General features: G+C 40.2%; 1 protein-coding gene across 1 annotated transcript in view; it reads right to left on the bottom strand.

The window, feature by feature from the left end:
- Positions 1–19408, bottom strand: part of NELL1 (neural EGFL like 1) — an 891542-nt gene that overhangs the window by 764693 nt on the left and 107441 nt on the right.

The raw sequence follows: 19408 nt of genomic DNA, 5'->3' as shown, positions 1-19408 counted from the left end.
TTTTCTTTTTTTTTTTTTCTTTTTTACTTCCCTCTGGACAAGAAGCTATAAGAACAGCTCTTAGATAATCAATAGGGGAGCAAAGTTTGAAGCTACTCACATGTGTCAGTATTTCAAAATTTGATGGAATGAAACATACAATTAAGTTTTTCTTTCCCCAGATTGTTACCTTCTTTTTTCAGACCCATGAAAAACTTTGAGCACCACCACTGTAGTCTACACTTTAGTCATAAAAGGCCGCCAACTTTGGGACACTCCTCAGTCACACACCAGGGCTGATACTTTCACGGTTGGCAGGCCTACTTCGTCTCCTACGTGGCCCTTCTGAAATGTGTCACCATGATCATCAACAACACAGGGCCCGATCTCACTGCCGAGCACTGCACTAGGCATTTGACATATACTATCTAACCTATCACTCACAAAAAACTGTAAGACTGATATTACCCCTTTTGAAATATTAAAAAAAAACAACTGAGATTCCGGAATTAAGTAACATACCCAAGCCAGGATTTAAACTCAGGTCTAGATGTGACAGTCTACGCACTTCATACCAGTTTGGTGCCCATCCCAGAGGCACAGGACAGAGTAGTAAAGATGGCCTCAACTGGCACTATCTCCCAGCAGCTTATTCATACAGACAACTCAAGAACTACTCGCCTAGACAGATAACCAGGTTCAATCCCAAGATCTGCAAGGACCTACTGCTTCTCCTCTAACCCGCTGAGTTGGCCTGACCCCACTAGCCCGGGCACATCTAATCCAGAACATAAAATGCATCTTCCATGAGGACTGAGATGAATGTATCATGAAACTCAGCCTCTATTATGCATAACTTCCAAATCTCACGTCACAGATGAAAACAAATGCACATTTCTTGCTCATCTTTCACAGAGATCTTCCCAAGAGAGCACTGCAGGGGAAGCAAAATCAAGACCAGCCTCTGACTATCTCATTTGCACTATACAAAGAATCAGGCCCAAGATGACAAATTGAAAATGTTACTCATACTATTGCAGCCGACTCCTGGGCCCAGGTACATACTTACTAGTAATAATATAATACATATTTTTTTAAGACTACTAAGGAGGAAATCCCTTAATATAGAAGACATTCATTTTAAGAGAATTTCCCAATTTTTTTCTAAGCAGCCAGGACACTGGAAGGATCGAACAATCAGAAGACTTAAAAGGTCAGGAAAACCTTAGAGATTATCTAGTCATTCATTAATTTATTCGTATCATGACTGAACACATAGTGAAAAGCCAAGATGGGATTTAAAATACAGATCCTGTTCTCAAGATGCTTTGAGAATAGTGAAAAAGGAAATAAAATATGTGTCCCTCCCTCCAAAAAAGCTAGAAATTGGCCTAAGAGAAACAAACGGGAGGCAAAGCTGTCATTTTAAAAGTGACTGGCGGGCTTCCCTGGTGGCGCAGTGGTTGGGAGTCCGCCTGCCAATGCAGGGGACACGGGTTCGTGCCCCAGTCCGGGAAGATCCCACATGCCGTGGAGCGGCTGGGCCCGTGAGCCACGGCCGCTGAGCCTGCGCATCCGGAACCTGTGCTCTGCAACGGGAGAGGCCACAACAGTGAGAGGCCCGCGTACAAAAAATAAAAATAAAAGTGACTGGCATGTGCTGGAAATGGGCCAAGTGCTTTCATAAACATCTCAATTAATTTCTTCAAGGTAAATATTATCATCACTATTTTACAGATGAGTTCACAGATGATCAGAGATATTAAGTACCTTGCCAGAAACCACACAGCTCCTGTATGGAAAAGCAGTAGGACCTGACACCTGAGACTGTACCAAGATCAAACACATCACAAGAACACTTTCAATCACTTTATTTTGACCAAAAAGCTACTGCTGGGGGAAGAGACATGACCTTGAAAAGACCTCAATCAATGACAATCAAAAATACTCCAGATAACTTGAATCATAAAAAAAGAAAGAAAGAAAAAGAGAGGCATATATATTTAACAAGATTTGATCATTATTCCTGGGGTTATGGCCTCATTGAGCAAATGCTCAATGTATTATAAACAGATCTTTAAAGATCATTTTGCAATGAATTGGAGTAAGTGGGTACCCTTGGGATAATCACAAGTATACAGTTATGAGAAAACAAATGTGCCCCAATGTTAGGCAAATGGATGCCTTGTGTCTTGGGGTAAAGTATCTGACAGCATCATGCACATATACAAAAACTGCTGTATCTCAGACAACTTGGATGAAAAGTCAAGATGATGTGTTTAATTTTAAAAAAACCAAACAAACATGTCAGAGTTGAGAACTGCTTACAGGTGACAGTAATTCCCCAGCATTTCTGGCCTGCAGACAGGGCCAAATCCTGTGGCCTGAGAATGCTCTCAGGCAATTTAAAAAAGAAAAAAAAAAAGGTTGGATAACTGCAGAAGTGGCCCTAGAGATGACAAAGAAACCAGATGGCTAAGTGATATCTGGATAAAAGTGTTTCATGAGGGACTTCCCTGGTGGTGCAGTGGTTAAGAATCCGCTTGCCAGTGCAGGAGACACGGGATCGAGCCCTGGTCCAGGAAGATCCCCCATGCCACAGAGCAACTAAGCCCGTGCGCCACAGCTACTGAGCCTGCATTCTAGAGCCCATGAGCCACAATTACTGAAGCCCGCATGCCTAGAGCCCGTGCTCCACAAGAGAAGCCACTGCAATGAGAAGCCTGCGCACCGTAACAAAGAGTAGCCCCCGCTCGCTGCAACTAGAGAAAGCCTGTGCACAGCAATGAAGACCTAATGCAACCAAAAATAAATAAGTAAATACATTTTTTTTAAAAGTGTTTCATGAGTACTGGGAAGGGGAAAAGGCAGGATTTCCAGGCAGTAACCCTCTGCTAATACAGATGTACGGCTTAGTCCTGAAAGCAACATGGAGGAGGTGGCCATTCGGCCTGACAGTGCTTGACTGTAGCCTAAAGGGTAGACTCATGATTTGTAGTAGAGCCTTGTTACTCAAGGATGGTCCACTGACCAGCAGCGCCATCACCTGTGGAAATTCAGCTTATGGGGCCCCAATCAAGACCCACTTGAGTCAGAATCTGCATTTCAATAAGATCCACAGATGATTCATATACACATTAAAACTTAAGCAGCACTGTGGTAGAGTACACCAGGTGTTGCTTTACTTCCTGGCCAACTAGTCACGGTGAGGAAGGAGATGTTATGGGCAAGTAAGAGCCATGTGGTGCTTGCAGGGAAAGGAAGGCCACTGGAAGAGATGGTAAGCCAGTGTCCAGTGAGCTCTCTGCCCCGAATGCTTTAGGGTCCTCCCGGGAGTTTGCAGGAAGGGGCAGCTGTATGGGTGATAACGTTACCAGCCAGATTTTGTGAGCAGCAATTCTCCCCTTAGCCTGGGACCTCAGCCAAGTGTGCTGTTCTACTGAACTGTCTTGGCTCCCAGAAAAACCTGTGCATCCTTCAAATATTTGAAAACAGCAATGATAGTCACTACAAAGTGTTCTCTTTCAGACCAAGCATCCCCAGCTCTCTCTTTTATACTCCTGTCCCCCACCCAGACTGAGTCCTTCCTGGTCAAGGATGCTGTCTTAACTACTCTTTGCAGATCCTTCCCCAACTTGGTCACCACGATCTAGGTATGGTAAAATGGATCAGCTTCCGCCGTAAATACAGCATCCAGGAATAAAGACTCCTCCTCTGGGCTGTACACAACTCTGACTGCATCTAATGCTGACACTGACTTCCAAACATCTAATACTACAAGTCCTTTGATACAAGATGCTATGAGGGTGAATCGTTCCCATTCTGTATTTACATAGCTCAATTTTTTTCAACCTAAGGCCTTGCTTAAGTGCTAGGCAGACCCTATCCAGAATCAGCATGAATAATTCTCCAAAGCCCACCCTTGAGTATTAAAAACAATCAGTTACTATGAACTGAAGTCAAACTTCACAAGACTACCTGAATCCCATGCTATATTCATAAATAAAATTTAGGAACAATAATTCCAAATGACATAAATAGATTAAGATCAACAAAGTTATTTTTATTAAAATATTTGGCATTTTCCTGAAAACTTATACCACGGAATCCATTTCTTGAGAATATCAGATAGACCGACAAGTAACTATACACACTCAAAAGTTTGAAGTGGTTATTGCTGGATGAATGTGTTTCTTCCATATACTAGGATGAAAACAGCAAAAGTTAATTTTAAAAAGGTATCAAGAAATTCCCTGGCGATCCAGTGGTTAAGACTCAGTGCTTTCACTGCCGTGGGTCCAGGTCCGATCCCTGGTCGGGGAACTAAGATCCCAGAAGCCTAGTGGCGCAACTAAATAAATAAATAAAATAAAATGGTATCCAGTGCTAATTCATTAGTAAAGACAAAAAGTTTCTAAGAAAAAGTCTCTTTTCCAGCGATTCCACAAGGATATATATTGACTATTGGAGAAATAACTAACACCCCCAAAGAGCTCCAGAGTCACTGTAGCACTGGCTTACTTTCCAACAGCTCTCCTGTGCCCCTGAACAACCACTTCCTGGAAGTCTGGGTGGGGAGGTCACGGCAAAACGGATTTGGGAAACAAGGCTACTCCTACCCAATGTGTGTCCCTGGCAGGGTTACTGGGACAGGGAGAAAGCCAGGCAGGCCACTACCTACTTTCTGTAAAGGGAAACAAATCATCACAGGTATAGGAAGCACCTGTGTGGACCATTCCCCCAAATCCAGAAAAATACCAAAGATGATTAAAAGAAAAATTTCCTAGCATACGCTCTAGAATTTTGTAGGACCTCAGGAAAGGTTACTTCTACCTTTAACAATATAGCTCACACTTATTTAATAATAGCCAAGCAAGACTCTTGGGCATATATCCAGAAAAGACGAAAACTCTAACTCGGAAAGATACATGCACCCCAATGTTCATAGCAGCACTATTTACAATAGCCAAGACATGGAAGCAACCTAAATGTCCATCGATAGATGAATGGATAAAGAAGACGTGGTGTGTATATATATACACACACACACACACACAGAATACATATATACAATGGGATATTAGTCCTAAAAAAGAATGAGATAATGCCATTTGCAGCAACATGGATGAACCTAAAGATTTTCATACTAAGTGAAGTCAGTCAGACTAAGACAAATATCGCATGATAGCACTTACATATGGAATCTAAAAAAAAAAATAATACAAATAAATTTATTTACAAAACAGAAATAGACTCACAGACATAAAAGTCAATCTTATGGTTATCAAAGGGGAAAGGGAGGAGAAGGATAAATTAGGATTTGGGGATTAGCAGATACAAGCTACTATACATAAAATAGATAAACAAGAACCTACTGTATAGTACGGGGAACTACATTCACTCTCTTGTAATAACCTATAATGGAAAAGAATCTGAAAAACAGATGTATCTATGTATAACTAAATCACTGCTGTACATCTGAAACGAACACAACATTATAAATCAACTATACTTCCATTAAAAAATAATAATAGTCAATACCTATGGTGCTCATTACCAGAAAATGACTATAGGTCTTTATATTTCATATCAAAATAATCTCTACCGCATCCTATGAGGTATTTATCTATTTGTTATTTGCTTTAACAGACACTTCCACAGCACTATGTACCAGGCACTATTCTACAAATATTTACTTATTTAATCTTCACTGCAAGCTCAAATATTACCAACTATTACCACCCCCATTTCATAGAAGATGGAACCAAGACACAGATTAAATAACTTTCCCAAGGCTACACAGCTAGGTAAGAGCAAAACCAGGATTCCAACGGGAAGAGTCTGGCTCCATGGTTCCTGCTTTATGCAGCCTCCCAAGTCCACGCTTTTAACCACTACCTCACTTTACGGAAAAGAAATGTAAGATTTGAAGCTCATACAGGTGATAGAACTATGACTTAAACTTCGGTCTGACAGACACCAAGTGGACGCTCCCAATGGCAACATTACTTCCTACTGTGTAATGAGGCTTCAAGTATATTACCTCTAATTCTGCCAACAACCTTCAATGCCAGTAATTATATTCACATGAGAAGTACGGAAACGGAGGCTCAAATGAGAAAACGCCTTGCCCCAAGTCACATTAACTCCTAAGATTTAAATCCAGGTCTGCTGAATTCCAGAGCCCATGTTGTTTCCACGACACTGTGCTCCCCTCCACATACAGTGACATGACCCTATCAGGGTCAGAGAGCAAGCGAATTCACGTAGTCCCCATCCCTGGTCCCCACGATGCCACAGCATCCCCCATTTCTCACACCATGAGGAAATCATGCATGCACCCCAATGTTCACAGCAGCACTCTTTACGGTAGCTAAGACATGGAAGCAACCTAAATGTCCATCGACAGACGGACTCAAGTGCAAGCCCCCATTCCTCACAGTATGAGGAAATCAGCATCTACGGAGAGAAATGCTATAGCTATTCCTAGAGAAGCTCTTTTCCCTCTCCTGGCCCTTTGCCCACAGCTGGGATAACGAAGAGAAGAAGCCAAAAATACCAGGAAGGTATATTATGTCCTACCTCAGGCCAGGGGCTCAAGGACTATGTGTACGGAAAAGAGGCAATGGCACAATTCTTAAGTAAATAATAATACAAAGAGCACTGGCCCAAGGATACCAAGATGTGATTTCAACCTTCAGTCTGCTACGGACAAGCCATGTAATCTTTGGTAAATATGTCTCTGCCTCTCTGTGCCCTGGTTTCTCATGTCTGTTAAAGAAAGTGATTAGATCTGATCCACAGAGCCCTAGGATTCTTTGGAAAAGCCTTAGGGGCTAGCACAGAGGAAAAGGATGGGGACACAACCTCTTTTTAACCAGAGCAGCTTCACTCTTACCTGTTATATAAACTGGAGTTTCCCATAAGTTTGTTTGGATGAAAGCAATCTGCTTCCAAACACCATGAGGAAATCATGGTGTCAATCGTCTTAAACCACTGAACTAAATAATCTTTAATAATCTCAGGTCTAAATTCCTACAATTCCAATACTACTTTGCAAATTGATATACTTTAAAAGAAACTGAATAATTGGTTGCTTGGTTAGTTTCATTCTACCCTTGACTTTTCTGGCAATGCTTAGGCTCCAGGTTCCTTAGCAGCCTGGGGGATAGAGGACAGGAGATGGCAAACATGGCAAATGTAGCAGATGTAGCTAATATTCACACCTTGCCTTTCTCCCTGGACACACACCGGACTGTATTTCTCAGTGCCCTTGAGTCTGGGGGGACCATATGACTAGCTAGCTGTCACCAACAAAACATGAACAGAGGTGATATGAGTGACCGACACGAGGCAGTTAAGAGAAGGGTGTCTTAACTATGCCAGTTGCGGAGGGCCTAATAGAGGATTCAGAGCCCTTAGTGGGTGGTGGTGTCATTAGATGGAGTAAGTCTGGGTCCTCAAATGACTGCAGGAACACCATTCCTCCCATAAGGACTAAACAAAAATAAAGCTGTGTTGTTAACAATCCACAGAGATTTAGAGCCTATTAGATTACCTTGACTTATTAATGAGAAATACAGCAACATGAAACTGAGGAAAGGTAAAAAAACTGAGAAGTAACCATGTACATGAAGCTACTGCTAGGCTATAAATAGAAAGGAATGACAGGAGGTATGAATACAGTCATCTCCAGTCCTACATAAGATAGATAACCCGCATTGTATGGCCTAATATTCTGTTGGGCAAAATAGCCACAATGGTTTCGCCCGTCTCATGTGGTCTTCTACAATGCAACCTTGACTTGTTTCCAATTGAAAGGAGGGATCTATGTCCCCTTCCCTGGAACCTAGGTAGGCTTCTCAGTGCTTTAAGGGCAAAAGTGATGCCTGATGACTTCCAAGACTGGATCATAAAACATGGTGCAGTTTCTATCTCATTTGCTAGAACACTTGAGCTTGAAGATCTGAGTCACTGTGTAAGAACCCTGACACCCCTGATGCCATCACGCTGTAAGACAGGCCAGCCCAGACTGGGCAGACTACATCTAGGTACTCTGGTCAACACCTCCAACTACCAGGATAGACCCCAGCCAGCCACCAGTAAAAATACGAGACATATGAGTGAAAACCCATCCAGATGGTTTCCCCAGCTGTCCACTCTTCCCAACTGAAGCCACAAATACTGTGGAATAGAGACAAGCCATCCCTCTCTGGATACTGTCCAAAGTCCTGACCCACAGAATCTGTGAACGTAGTAAGTTTGGGGATGACCTGTTACTGAAACTGGAACACTCTAACTTCAGGTATGCAGGTTTTACAACTTTAAAAATTGAAACTATCTTTTAGGTATGTGTCTACTAAATGCCTGGGGCCACTGGCCACATGATCAAATCTCAAAGTGCCAATTTTCTGCTTACAGCCCCGCAGACGTATAACTATGCATTTTCTTCCAACATAAAAAATGTAATTCTGCCCAGAAAATGCAACAGAAACAGTATCAATAAATCATAGCTTTTAAAATGCATCATTTTCAGTAGCTATTTAAAGAAATAAATACTGAAGGAATACACTGGTATCTTTCTCACTAACCCTTTTTTTTTCTTGTATCAAGTCCCAACATTTTGGCCTCAAACCTCATGTTCAGTGAAATGAAGTAGTCACCTCGGTGGTCCTTTTATAAATCAGGTATCTTCGGTGGGTTCTAGCCCCAAGTTCTCTTCCAGTCTATAAAGTTACCAAGTTAAAGGATACTCCTAATTTATCTGGACAAACTTCCATTAATACCAACTTCTGTCTCCTTTATTCACAGCAATGTGTGTAGTAGAAAGAGGACAGTCACCGGAAAAAACATGCCTAGTATATATGAGGGGCTTCAGAATCCAGCCGGCTTCTGTTCAATCCCTGATGCAGCCATTTAATCCCTGTGTACAGGGATTAAAGATACATCCTTTCTCTAAGCCTCCTTTTCTTCATCCAGTAGAAAATAATATGCCTCACAGGTTTCTTTTAAGGAAAAAAAATGACATAACATTTGGAAGTCACCTTACAAAGTGCCTAGTGTCCACTTATTTCTTTCTGCAAACATGGAAACAAACAGCCTCATAGAAGGGTGATGCTGATGAAAGAGTCCACATCCTGCTTTTTCTCAGAAAGAATGTTTCTCTGCCCTCCCCCTTCCCTTGTTTAGATTTGACATCATGATTTTATTTGCAGTTGTAAACTTACATATTACTTCTGTACTCGATCCTCTTAGCAAACATCTAGCAAGAAATTAATGGTGATAGCAACTACAAACTGCCTCCACTATTGAAAATAAAACATTTATGTGAAATGAAATGTAAAAATCAGGTTCTTTACCCCTATTCACAACAGTTCCGTGACAGTCTTAAAAATCATGGGAGTAGGCATGCTATTCTTAATGAAAGAAAGGCTGGCTTCTAACTTTCCCAGATACGGAGAACCAGGAGAAAAGACATGGGACCTTGGAAAGTTAAGATAAAAATTTTAATTTAAAAAAATTTAAAAGTTCACAGCTACCGACGAGCTAACAAAGGGGAGAACGACTGTCAGCATTTGACTAAAGGGCTCCAAATACAGTCAAACAGAAATACTTACTAAGCAACCCAGCGCAAGGCATGGAGCGCAGAACCACACAGCTGTATCTTATCTTAAACCTAAGATATAGCTCCAGATCTCCAGAAATTCAAAATTAAGATGTTTCTAAATAGTAACAGTAGTAGCTGTAGTAATGGTCAACACAAATACAGTACTTTCTAAACTTCTTCCTAAAGACTTTAAAGAGAACGAATATTATTGTTCTCAAACAAGAAATATAAAGTCTTCAGTTTTCTTAACTCTATTGAATTTTTTTATTTCTATAGTTCAAAAATAAGTAACTTAAGGGCTTCCCTGATGGCGCAGTGGTTGAGAGTCTGACTGCCGATGCAGGGGACACGGTTTCGTGCCGCGGTCCGGGAAGATCCCACATGCCGCGGAGCGGCTAGACCCGTGAGCCATGGCCGCTGAGCCTGCGTGTCCGGAGCCTGTGCTCCGCAACGGGAGAGGCCACTACAGTGACAGGCCCGCATACCGCAAAAAAAAAAAGTATCTTTGAGAAGATAAACAAAATTGATAAACCATTAGCCAGACTCATCAAGAAAAAAAGGGAGAAGACTCAAATCAATAGAAATAGAAATGAAATAGGAAAAGTAACAACTTGACACTGCAGAAATACAAAGGATCATGAGAGATTACTACAAGCAACGATACGCCAATAAAATGGACAACCTGGAAGAAACGGACAAATTCTTAGAAAAGCACAACCTTCCGAGACTGAACCAGGAAGAAAGAGAAAAGATAAACAGACCAATCACAAGCACTGAAATTGAAACTGTGATTAAAAATCTTCCAACAAACAAAAGCCCAGGACCAGATGGCTTCACAGGTGAATTCTATCAAACATTTAGAGAAGAGCTAACACCTATCCTTCTCAAACTCTTCCAAAATATAGCAGAGGGAAGAACACTCCCAAACTCATTCTACGAGGCCACCATCACCCTGAGAGCAAAACCAGACAAAAATGTCACAAAAAAAGAAAACTACAGGCCAGTATCACTGATGAACATAGATGAAAAAATCCTCAACAAACTACTAGCAAACGGAATCCAACAGCACATTAAAAGGATCATACACCATGATCAAGTGGGGTTTATCCCAGGAATGCAAGGATTCTTCAATATACGCAAATCAATGTGACACAACATATTAACAAATCGAAGGAAAAAAATATGATCATCTCAACAGATGCAGAAAAAGCTTTTGACAAAATTCAACATCCATTTATGATAAAAACAATCCAGAAAGTAACCACAGAGGGAACTTACCTCAACATTAAAAAGGTCATATATGACAAACCCACAGCCAACATCATCCTCAATGGTGAAAAACTGAAAGCATTTCCACTAAGATCAAGAACAAGACAAGGTTGCCCACTCTCACCACTATTATTCAACATAATTTTGGAAGTTTTAGTCACAGCAATCAGAGAAGAAAAAGAAATAAAAGGAATACAAATCAGAAAAGAAGAAGTAAAACTCACTGTTTGCAGATGACATGATACTATACACAAAGAATCCTAAAGATCCTACCAGAAAACTACTAGAACTAATCAATGAATTTGGTAAAGTAACAGCAGGATGCAAAATTAACGCACAGAAATCTCTTGCATTCCTATACAGTAATGACAAAAAATCTGAAAGAGAAATGAAGGAAACACTCCCATTGCAACAAAAAAAATAATAAAATACCTAGGAATAAACCTACCAAAGGAGACAAAAGACCTGTATGCAGATAACTATAAGACACTGATGAAAGAATTTAAAGACAATACAAACAGATGAAGAGAAATACCATGTTCTTGGATTGGAAAAATCAACGTTGTGAAAATGACTCTACTACCCAAAGCACTCTACAGATTCAATGCAATCCCTATCAAACTTCCAATGGCATTTTTCACAGAACTAGAACAAAACACTTCACAATTTGTATGGAAACACAAAAGACCCTGAATAGCCAAAGCAATCTTGAGAAAGTAAAACGGAGCTGGGGGAATCAGGCTCCCAGATTTCAGACTATGCTACAAAGCTACAGTCATCAAGACAGTACAGTACTGGCACAAACACAGAAATATAGATCAATGGAACAGGATAGAAAGCCCAGAGATAAACCCATGCACATATGGTCACCTTATTTTTGATAAAGTAGGCAAGAATATACAATGGAGAAAAGACAGCCTCTTCAATAAGTGATGCTGGGAAAAGTGGACAGCTACATGTAAAAGAATGAAATAAGAACACTCCCTAACCCCATACACAAAAATAAACTCAAAATGGATTAGAGACCTAAATGTAAGGCCAGACACTATAAAACTCTTAGAGGAAAACATAGGCAGAACACTCTATGACATAAATCACAGCAAGATCCTTTTTGACCCACCTCCTAGAGAAATGGAAATAAAAATAAACAAATGGGACCTAATGAAACTTCAAAGCTTTTGCACAGCAAAGGAAACCATAAACAAGACAAAAAGACAACCCTCAGAATGGGAGAAAATATTTGCAAACAAAGTAACTGACAAAGGATTCATCTCCAAAATATACAAGCAGCTCATGCAGCTCAGTGTCAAAAAAACAAACAACCCAATCCAAAAATGGGCAGAAGACCTAAACAGACATTTCTCCAAAGAAGATATACAGATTGCCAACAAACACATGAAATGATGCTCAACATCACTAATCATTAAAGAAATGCAATTCAAAACTACAATGAAGTATCACCTCATACCAGGCAGAATGGCCATGATCAAAAAATCTACAAACAATAAATGCTGGAGAGGGTGTGGAGAAAAGGGAACCCTCTTACACTGTTGGTGGGAATGTAAATTGATACAGCCATTATGGAGAACAGTATGGAGGTTCCTTAAAAAACTTAAAATAGAACTCCCATATGACCCAGCAATCCCATTACTGGGCATATACCCTGAGAAAACCATAATTCAAACAGAGCCATGTACCACAATGTTCACTGCAGCTCTATTTACAATAGCCAGGAGATGGAAATAACCCAAGTGTCCATCATCAGATGAATGGATAAAGAAGATGTGGCACATATATACAATGGAATATTACTCAGCCATAAAAAGAAACAAAATTGAGTTATTTGTAGTGAGGTGGATGGACATAGAGTCTGTCATACAGAATGAAGTAATTCAGAAAGAGAAAAACAAATACCGTATGCTAACACATATACATAGAATCTAAAAAAATAAAATAAAAAGGTTCTGAAGAACCTAGAGGCAGGACAGTAATAAAGACACAAACGTAGAGAATGGACTTGAGGACACGGGGAGGGGGAAGGGTAAGCTGGGATGAAGTAAGAGAGTGGCATGGACATATATACACTACCAAATGTAAAATAGATAGCTAGTGGGAAGCAGCCACATAGCACAGGGAGGTCAGCTCGGTGCTTTGTGTCCACCTAGAGAGGTCGGATAGCGAGGGTGGGAGGGAGATGCAAGAGGGAGGAGATATGGGGATGTATGTGTATGTATAGCTGATTCACTTTGTTATACAGCAGAAAGTAACACCGTTGTAAAGCAATTATACTCCAATAAAGATGTTAAATAAATAAACATCTTTCAGGTACTCAATGAAATATTTCCCTTCCATCCTATGCTCCATCTTACCAGCACCAAACACCCCTCACAGTCAACCACTGTTAACAGTTTCCTGTGTATCCTTCCGAAGTTTTTAAATAAACTTTTTAACAATAGTCAGATTTTCAGAAAAACTGCAAAGATACCACAGAGACCATACATAACCCATAGCCAGTTTCCCCTATTATTAACAACTTACATTCATATAGTAGGTACATTTACCACAATTAATGAACCATATTTATACATTATTATTAACTAAAGTCTATGTCTTAGATTGCCTTAGTTTTTTTTTTTTTTTTGATTGCCTTAGTTTTTACCTAATATCCTTTTTTTTTTTTTTTTTTTGCGGTACGCGGGCCTCTCACTGTTGTGGCTTCTCCCGTTGCAGAGCACAGGCTCCGGACGCGCAGGCCCAGCGGCCATGGCTCACGGGCCCAGCCGCTCCGCGGCATGTGGGATCTTCGCGGACCGGGGCACGAACCCGTGTCCCCTGCATCGGCAGGCGGACTCTCAACCACTGCGCCACCAGGGAAGCCACTAATATCCTTTTTTTTATTCCATGATCCCATCCAGGATACAGCATTACTCAGTTATCATGTCTCATTAGATTCCTTTTAGCTGAGACAGTTTAGACTTGCCTTTTGACCTTGAGCATTTTACAGAGTACTGATATTTTGTAAAATTTCCCCCAACTGGGATTTGTCTAATGTTGTTCTCATGCTTAGACTTAGGTTTGGATTTTTGGAAGGAAGCCCACAGAGGTAAATTCTCATACCGTATCAAGGAACCATACCATCAATCTGACTTATTACTGTTGATATTAATCTTGCTGTTCCCCTACCTGGCTGAGTAGTGGGTTTAGTGTGTTAGGTTTCTCCACTGTAAAGTTACTCTTCCCCCTCCTCCCTATCCATACTGTGTTCTTCGGAAGGAAGCCCCTCTGTGCAGTCCACACTTAAAGGAGTGGAGAGTTAAGCTCCATTTCTTTGAGGGAGGAGCATCTACATACATTATTTGGAATTCTACTGCAAGGAAGGTCTGTTCTCTCCATCTATTTATTCAATCATTTCTTTATAACAATAAATAAATAACTCATGGGTTATCCCTTTATACTTTGGCTTATTATCCAGTATTAGTTTACTTCGTCCTTAAATTTTTCCAGCTTTAGCCATTGGAAGTTCTTTCATTTGGCTCCTATGCCCCTTAAACATATTCCCATCATTTGTGGTTTCTTGGTTTTGTTTCATTTTGAGCACTTCCTTGGTTTCTGGTACTACAAAATGCTCAAGCCTTATCTTATGTATTTTCTGGCCCAGTCCTAAAATCAGCCATTTCTGCAAGGAGACCTGGTTGTTTTTATTGGAGAATGGTTTTGAAACCAAGATCTGAGCTCTTGGTGTGCTCATTACTACTGCGGTACTGTTGCTTTTAGGTCCTCTGTGCTAATAGAAGAAATATATATATATATATATATACACACACACACACTGGTTACTATACCACCTATCCATAAATATTTCTATATTAACTATCTGCATGTAAATTAAGCTAAGCACGAGTTTATACTGATGTCAAACTTTAATGCATTTACCATATGGATCATTCCGGTCTCTTCCCCATAGTTATCTGTATGTGACCTGCCACAATCCACCAGCCATTTACTTAATTATTCACGTCTAGCATACATGCATAGTGATTGCAGAATTGTTGATCCACACCCTCATGTCAACAACTTTCAACTAGAGTGAAATATCCATATACAGTTCCTTTGGCCTTTAGTCTTACAGGCTCCGCTTGTTTCCAAAGTTACTAAGGTCAGCAACTTTTTCTCCAACTCCCTTTTTACTGAGGTTGTTTCACTCATTTGTAATACAGTTAGATTGTTAAGTCACATTCTGCATTCCATCCTGGGATCCCCGATCCCCTGAATAGTATTTTTAAATATGCATACGTTAAGGTTCACCTTTGTGCTGTAAACTTCTATGAGTTTTGACAACTGCAGTGTCGTGTATCTACCATTAGAGTATCATACACAAGAGCTCCACTGCCTGTAAAAGTCATCTGTACTTTACCTATTCAACGCTCCTCAAATCCCTGGAAATCACTGATCTGTTTATCACCTCCTTTTTTGCCTTTTCCAGAATATCATATAAATGAAATCATACAGTATGTAGCCTTTTCAGACTGGATTCCTTTACCAGGAATATTAAACATGCATTTAAGATTAATTCATATTTTTGCATGACTTGATAGTTCATTCCTATTTTAGCACTGAAGAGTATCCCATTATATAGATGTACCATAGTTTACTTACCCATTCACCTACTGAAGGGTATTTTGGTGCTTCTTTTAGGTGATTGTGAATAAAGCAGCTTAATAATATTTGTGTGCAGGTTTTTGTGTGAAAATAAGTTTCCAAGTCAACTGGGTAAATATCTAGGAATGTGATTGCTGGCTTGTATAGTTAAGACTGTGTTTAGCTTTGTAAGGTATTATCAAACTGTTTTCCGAAGTGGCTGTACTATATTACATTTCCACCAGCAATGAATGAAAGTTCCTATTGCTATACATGCTCCTCAGCAATTGGTGTTGTCAGGTTTTTTGGATTTCAGCCATTCTAATTAGTGAGTAATGGTATCTCATATTTACTTTGGATTTCCCTAATGACAATGATATTGAGCATCTTCTCATATGCTTATTGGTCATTTACACATCTTCTTTGGCGAGGTGTCTGTTCAGGTATTTGGCCCATTTTTTACCTGGGTTCTTTTTGTTGGGTTTTAAGAGTTCTTTGCATATTTTGGACACAACCTTTTTAACAGATGTTTTGCAAATATTTCTCCCAATCTGACTTTTTTCATTCTCTTAATAGTATCTTCTGCAAAGCACAAGGTTTTGGCTTTAGTAAAATTCCATTTACCCATTTTCTTTCATGAATCATACACTTGATGTTGTATACAAAAACTCATCACCAAACCCAAGGTCATGTATATATTCCCTTTTGTTTTCTTCTAGAAGTCTGATAGTTTTGCATTTTACATTAAGGTTTATGATCCATTTTGAGTTAATTTTTGTGAAAGTGGTAAGGTCTTTGTCAGTTTTGTTTGGTTTTGGGTTTTTTTTTTTTTTTTTGCATAAGGATGTCCAATTGTTGCAGCCTCATTTGATAAAGACTATCCTTTCTTCCAGACGTTTTTATGCTATAAAACCAAATATGAATATATTCTTTTTTTCCCATTTTTCTAACATTAGTGGTAGTATACCATCCTTACAGTTCTACACTTTCACTTAATGTAACAAGAGATCTTTTCATACACAGAGCTTCTTTATCCTTACAGTTTTCAATTGTTATTTGAAACATACTCCCACTCAGAATTAAAATCCATGACTTCTATATAGCACAAATCCAGACTACAACTAGTTAATGGTCCATTTCCTCAAGGCTAGGCAAGGTTTACATGGCATGAAAGCAGAACTGAAAATCATATGCAAGGGATGGCCCTCAGTGTTAAGTAAGCAGGAAGCACTGAGTAGTATGAAGACCTTTGATATACATGCCTCCCTGCAAGGAATCTACATGCCACTTGAGGTAAAAAAAAAAAAAAAAAAAAAAAAAAGTACAGAAAAACAAACAATACAAGCCTGACATTTAAAGAAAGGGGGAAAAGTCCATTCTTGAACTGTGATCCAGGAAAGTTTCAAGAAGGCGGTAGATGAGAATTATTAGACTGGAGGGAGAGGGGCAAGAAGATGCTTCAGGAGGGAAAATATCCTCCTGAAGGATAGAGTCCATCCAGCCTCCCAAAAGAACTTGTGCCCTTCAAAAGTAATCAATTTTAACTGCACTGACAGAAATCCTATTATATTCTCCATCTCCATCAAGCCTGCTTAAGGGCTGGAGAAGCTTCCCGGACGCCATCATCCTGAAGCTGACTTTATCTTCATCCTTGATCAGCTCAGACCACCCAGGCATCTGGGAGGTAGAACCACTGTAAAATCAGCATCTCTTAAAAAGTGCTCCATAGAGGGCTTCCCTGGTGGCGCAGTGGTTGGGAGTCCGCCTGCCGATGCAGGGGACACGGGTTCGTGCCCTGGTCCGGGAAGATCCCACATGTCGCAGAGCGGCTGAACCCATGAGCCATGGCCGCTGAGCCTGCGCGTCTGGAGCCTGTGCTCCGCAACGGGAGAGGTCACAACAGTGAGAGGCCCGCGTACCGCAAAAAAAAAAAAAAAAAAAAAAAAAAAAAAAAAAAAGGGCTCCACAGAATCTAAGGTGCGCATAAATCATCTTGTTAGAATGCAGGTTCTGCTTCAGTAGGTCTGGGCCGAGGGTTAGGATACTGCATTTCAAATAGGCCCCCAGTAATGCTCCTGCTGCTGGTCTGCCCACCACACTATCTGTAGCAAGGTCATCACAAGATGAGTGTGGCTTTTAAGATGCACACGTTGGACTAGAAGTAAAAACTCCTGAATATTAGGAGATTTGGATTTTTGTATCCTCATCTCTGGTCTTGGACACAGGATGCAAGAGAAGGCGACCAGAGACTAACTCATACGTCCTTGGAGTTGGAAACCGTGACCAAAAACTTTCTCTGAAATCAAAGTGTTTACTGGGCAACTGCTTTTCAATACTAAGAAAGCTTCAAAAGTCAAACCTCCTAAAAAGAAGACGGAATAATTGCTTTAAAAATCAGGAATTTCGCAATCACGTAAACTATATCCCTGACTACCTTGCACGGAATGCCTTTGTGCACGGAATGCAGGGAAATGCATTTGTAAAGATGCCTCCCTTTCCATCACACCAAGAGACCAAGAAAAACTCTTTTTTCATGCTAAGAACGTCCTTTAACGGAAGACCTTACAATGAAATATAAAAAGAAATTCTGCTGGCTTACTTAGACCACAAAGAAGTTAGACGAGCAAGTCGGATGAAGAAAGAAGCTGGAGAGAGCCATGGCATCGAGACAAGACAAGGTATTACCGAGAGATGGCTCCTGATCCCATGCCTCTGCCTCCTTCCACAAACAGGCCCACCAGCAACCTTCTCAGCCCAGTGACTCAGAAGCAGTTTCTCACTTATGGCCGGGCAAAGACCTTTAAATTACTGCTTCCTTTAATTACAAAAGGAAACATAGAAACTTTACAGCAAAGAAAACTCTCATTCTCCACTTTAACCAAGTGATCAAGGTTAACACGACCAGTAACAATATATGTCAACATCAGGAACCCCTTGACAGGATGCCATGCCTGGAGAAAGCATCACATCATTTCTATAGTAGTCCTGTCCCCCGCAAAAGGGTTACCTTCATAAAAAAGAATGAAATAATGCTATTTGCATCAACATGGATGGACCTAGAAATTATCATACTAAGTGAAGTAAGTCAGAGAAAGACAAATGTCATATACCGCTTATATGTGGAATCTAAAAAAAAAAAAAAAAAAAAGATACAAATGAACTTATTTACAAAACGGAAACAGACTCACAGACATAGACAACAAACCTATGGTTACCAAAGGGGATAGCAATGGGGAGGGTGGAGAATAAATTAGGAGTCTGGGATTAACATATACACACTACTATATATTACATAGGTAAACAACAAGGACCTACTGTAGAGGGCAGAAGTTAGCAGACCACTAACTACTGGGGAAAAGGAACCCCAAAATAGTTCCACAAAGCCCTCATCTCCAGCCACCCTGAGCCAAATTTGAGTAGGAACAAGGCCTCAACTCTAAACCTTGGAAGAGAGCAGTCAACTGTTCCTCATCAGTCACTAATATAATTACAAAGTTACTATTATTAGTAGTTCTTTTATGGGTCTTTGGTGTTTTCAAGTTAGATATAGAGATCAGATTTCAAACATGACTGATTTTAATAGATATCCCAAGAGTAGAGCATACAAGATAGAGCCAGACATTAAGAAAAAATCAACCCATGCCCTTTGGGCTGAGAACGGTAAGCACACCTGTATAATAATAATAACATCTACCACCACCACCAATTACTGAGTTCCTACTATGTAGCAGACATTGTTTCAAATCCTCAAAATAAGCCCATAGGGAAGGTATTATAATAATATGTTATTATTATCATAGATGAAGAAGCTGAAGTTCAAAGATATAAAGTGATCAGACTAGCATAACACAGCTAGTAAGTGGTGGATCACAGATTCGAACCCAGATTTATGTAACACTAACGATGTTCTTTCTA

Source organism: Phocoena sinus, chromosome 8 (assembly GCF_008692025.1).
Source record: "Phocoena sinus isolate mPhoSin1 chromosome 8, mPhoSin1.pri, whole genome shotgun sequence".
NCBI classification, from domain to species: domain Eukaryota; kingdom Metazoa; phylum Chordata; class Mammalia; order Artiodactyla; family Phocoenidae; genus Phocoena; species Phocoena sinus.
This window is presented reverse-complemented; position numbering and strand designations above follow the sequence as displayed.